Raw genomic sequence first — 5,066 nt, 5'->3', positions numbered from 1 at the left:
TGCAATTCCAGTTTCCTCATCTAGAAAAAGGCATTGCATCATTTGTTTTATAGATATTTAGTGAGAACCACCACGTGTCAGAGACTGTCCCAGCTGTTGGGGAAATGGTAGTGGGCCAGACAAAGGCCTTGGCCTGTGGTGCTTACACTGCGGACAAAATCAAATACTGATTTGAGGGCTCTCTGCTCGGCAGGGAGTCTGCTTCTCCCTCTGACCCTCCTCCCTCTCATGCTCTCTGTCTCTCATTCTCGCTCTCTCTCAAATAAATAAATAAAATCTTTAAAAAAAAAAAAATACTGATTTGAGTAATAATGTATCAGGCACTGATAAGGCCCAGGAGGAAAAAGAAAGCAAGGAAAGGGGGCAGGGAGTGATTGGAGGTGCTTTGTAAGGGTGTGGTCAGGTGTGGCACTTCGGAGGGGTGACGTTTGATGTTCAAATGCTGAGGGAAGTGAGGGGAAACCCATGTGGGCTCTTTCCTTCCTTCTTTCCTTCCTTTCTTCCTTCCGCCTCCTTTCTTCCTTCCTTCCTAGCCTCCCTCCCTCCCTCTCTCCCTCCCTTCCTCCCTTCCTCCCTCCCTTCTTTTCTTCCTCTATTTTTTTAAGATGTATTTATTTATTTGAGAGAGAGAGAGTGTGTGTGTGCCTGTGCAAGTAGGGGGAGGGGCAGAAGGCAAGTGAGAGAGAATCCCAAGCACACTCCCCACTGAGTGCAGGGCCGGATGTGCAGCTCTATCCCAGGACCCTGAGATCATGACCTGAGCTGAAATCAAGAGTCTGATGCTCAACCGACTGAGCCACCCAGGCGCCCCTCATTCTATTTTTAAATTCTATTAAAATATACATAACACAAAATTTCCCATTTTAACCTTTTTTAAGAGTATAGTTCTGTAGCATTAAATGCCTTCACATCATTGTGCAAGTGTCAGGACCATCCATCTCTAGAACCTCTTTCATTTTCCAAACTGAAACTCTGTCCCTTTTAAATGCTAACTCCCCATTCCCCTATACCCCCAGGAGGGTAACCACCCTTCTACTTTCTGCCTCCACGAATTTGACTAATCTAGTTACCTCCTAGAAATGGAATGGTGACTGACTGACTTCGCTCAGCATAATGACCTTGAGGTTCATCTAGATTGTAGCATGGGTCAAAATTTCTAAGGTTGGATAATAGTCCATTGTATGTATGTACCACGTTTTCTTTATCCATTCCTTTGTTGGCAGACATTTAGACAATTTCCACATCTTGGCTACTATGAATAATGCTGCAGTGAACACAGGAGTGCAAATATCTGTTTGAGTCTCTGTTTTCAATTCTTTGGGGTATATGTTTACCCGGAAATGGGATAGTTAGATTGTACAGAAGTTCCATTTTTCATTTTCAAGGAACTGCCATACTGTTTTCCACAGTGGCAATGCCATTTTACCTTCCTACAACAGTGCGTAAGGGTTCCAATTTCTCCACGTCATGGAGAATGTTTGTTATTTTCTGTTTACCTCAATAATAGCCATCTTACTGGGTGTGAAGTGGAATCTCTTTGTCGTTTGGATTTGCATTTCTTTAATGATTAGTGGCGTTGAGCATTGCTCCATGAAGATTTTAGGATTTTACACGAAGAACTTTCTAACAGGCAACTAATGTAGAACTGACATGATCAAGGCCCAGATGGAAGACCACATCTGATTTGGGGGCCCTGGTAAGGAGTTTGAGTTTGCCTCTGGGTGGGATGGGAACCTCCGGAGGCTTTGGAGCAGGGGCGTAGAATGATCTGACTTATATTTTAAATGGATTTCATTCTGGCTTTCTGACCACGCATTTTTTTTTTCTTCTTTTTTCCAATGGGGCATCGTCTGGGACTAATTATCCACTGAACACACTTAGCAGCAGTATTTATCATCATCATAAAAACACACAGTGGGTAAAGAGATTTGCGCTTTACAGAACGCCTCCTCATACATCATCTTGTTCAATTCTTGGGGCAGTTTGTGTAGCCTCCTGTCTCCTTAGTCACTGGGCATTTTAGGAGTCTGGGTGTGCCCCTCATGATCAGAAAAGAGATTTAAAACCTGGCTCCGGCAATAACTTACTGATGGTGGAGTTTTCTGGAAATTAGCCCATCTGTTTATAGCTAAGCCACAGTTGCCTGCGCGGAATCACCCATGGGCAATCCCCACTTTTTCTTTAAACAGCATTCATCGGATTCTTTGACACTATGACTTTTTCTTAGTGGGCTAGTCATTGTCACTGCTCCTTTCTTCATCAAGGACTCCTGAAGATTCTACTCCATCTCAATGAGCTTTAGAGACTCTTTCACTGGGTTTTAGTGGTTCTTCCTCTGGGAAAACTCAAATTCATTCATTTGTTCATTCATTCATTCATTCACCCACTGTGTAATTAATAATTAATTAATAATTATGATAGTAACTATAGTAAACACTGGAGACACAATGGTGAACAAAGAGAGATGGTCTCTGGTGCCTTGGGTCTGGGGAAGTTAGACAGATGGACCAGGCATAAGGGATAAAGGCAAGGAGTGGGCATGAGTGGAAGAGGCACTCCACACCCCTGGGAAATAGACACACACACAAGGGCACATGCTCTGTGATCCTGGCATTTAGAAGAGAGGGTTGCTTGGGAAGACCTGGCTTTCTTTCAAAGTCCTGCTGGCAGCCACCTAACGAGCAAGCTCATTCCTCTGTGGACTGAGACCCAAGACCTAGTTAACCACAGAGAACATCCTGCAGGACAAAGGATGGCCACTTGGGACAAACGTGCTTTTCATCTGGCAGAAGTAAAGAACCTAAATTTAAGGCAAGAGTCCAGAATTCCAATAGTCACATTGTCCCAAGAATGCAAAGACCTAGTCAGTTTTTATCACGCCATCTAACTGTCCTTTCTGGTCAGGTCTCACCTGCAGGACTGGGTGACCAGGGCTGGTGGATACTGGGTGCTCAGTGATTGGACAATGACCTCTGAGGCACAAAGAACTTTCCTTATTTCCCTCTCCCCATGGGCTTGACATGTTTTAGTGGGGGCGTCAGATGGATGGGGAAGCTTTGTACGATAACTTAGCCTTCAATGGGAAATCCCATTAAAAGACAGAAGAGCAGCTCAGCATCAGTCAGCTGTGAGTTCATTCATTTCTCTCTCTCTCTCCCTTTTTATTTATTTATTTTTTTACAGATTTTATTTATATGAGAGAGAGAACGAGAGCGCGTGCATGCATGCAGAAGGGCAGAAGGAGAGGGAGAAGCAGACTCCTTGATGAACAGGGATCCTGATGCAGGACTGGATCCCAGGACCCTGGGATCATGACCTGAGCCGAAGGCAAATGCTTAATCGACTGAGCCACCCAAGCACCCTGAGTTCATTCATTTCTCAGCAAACATTCATTGAGCACCTACTTTGTGTCAGGTGTTGTTCGGATGCTGGGAAAAATAAAGAATTCTCTCCTCTCGTGGAGTTTACATTCTCTCCGTCAAGAAGACAGTTGAAAAAAAAAGAGTAAGGAAATAGATAAACCAAGAAAAGAATTCAGAGCTCAAGAGCTGTGAAGAAAATAGGACAAGGTCATAGGGACAGAATGGGGAATGCAGATTCTCCTAGATGGATTTCTGAACCAGGCTTCAAGACAAGGATGGGAGTGCAAGCAGTTTATTGGGGAAGTCATTCCAGAAAAGACCAGGAGAGGAGTGGAGAAGTGAGACAGAGTAGGAAATGAGTAGAGGGTGTGATGCCGAACAAGTGACTATGTGGGCACCTGGGGATCCAGTGTAGACCCTGTGCCTCAGAGTTATCCCAGCTGTGGGGCAAGGGTGCTAGGAATAAATAGATTGAAGGCTGCTCCTAGGGCCATTGAATCACTGGCATGTCACCAGCCTGACTTGCCTCAGGGCAGAGTGGGCTCTGGTGGTCAGAAGCCTCACGTGGAGTCACAGATGCTGGGGTCTGGAGTCCAGCCACGTGCATGGCCGGTGCTGACCAGGACAACATTGGGATGACATCGCTGGCCTCCATTCCCTAGACTAATGACCAGCAAGAGGTAGCCATGGAGAGCTCTGGGCAAAGAACATTATGGCAAAGGGAACAGCATGTGCAAAGACTGAAGGGGACTGATCTTCCAGCTGTGCTGGGGGTGAAGTTGGGGATAGGCAGGCAGGGCCCCAGGTTTATGGCAAGGAGGTAGACATCATTCTAAGTGCAATGGGAAACCCACGGAGAATTCTTGCAGGGCAGATCTACTTTACTTTTCACCCCATCTTCTTCATGGGATCATGTTTTAGTGGTGCTAGAAGGGATTGGCCACTAAGAGGAAGGGTAAAACAGCATCTTGGAGGCAGCTTGGAGCATAGAAAGCAGACTCTAGGACAATGAGGACAAACACTGCCCAGCTCAGAGCTGTGGGAAGGGCCTCTCTTTTGTAGTGCATTCTGCTTTAAAGTGAAAGCAACCCAGGCAGGGACCCTGGTTTATTTTGAGGATGGCCAAGCCTTGAAGAAGAAGAACAATTAGATAGTAAAAGGATTGGAAAACGGGGAGTTTCCAGTGGCCATTTCTTTGTGTCACTTGTGATGCATTTTGACAAAGTGTGAAGCAGGGAAAAAGCCACAAGATTGCAGGGCTGCCTGGCTCAGCTCGGCAGAGCAGCTAACAGTGGTTGCTTGCACACAACGGGGTCTGCTCCTCCAGTTATGAATTTGGAACCGAAGCATGCAAAAAGAGATTACAGTTTAGCATTCACTGCATGCATTCAGTGAAAAATGAGACTGTCATGCAGGCTGGGACTCAATCTGCAAGGGAATGCATGGACACAGGAGCCCTGGTGGCTGAGTTTGGGCGATGGGTAGAAATGCCCAGGCTGGAGGCTCAGGGTTCCAATAGCTTTGGGTGAGAATTTCTTCTTTTTTGGCTATTAATTCCATCCTTCCTTGTATCTCTGACCCCATGAGATTTCTCCCTCCTTCCTTCCCTCCTTCCTTCCTTTCTCTTCCTTCCTTCCTTCTTTCCTTCCTTCCTTCTTTTCTTTCTTTCTTTCTTTCTTTCTTTCTTTCTTTCTTTCTTTCTTT

This window comes from Mirounga leonina, unplaced genomic scaffold (assembly GCF_011800145.1).
Source record: "Mirounga leonina isolate KUSES-001 unplaced genomic scaffold, KU_Mleo_1.0 Mir_488, whole genome shotgun sequence".
Taxonomy (NCBI): domain Eukaryota; kingdom Metazoa; phylum Chordata; class Mammalia; order Carnivora; family Phocidae; genus Mirounga; species Mirounga leonina.
The sequence above is the reverse complement of the archived record's forward strand: the minus strand, read 5'-3'. Positions refer to the sequence as shown.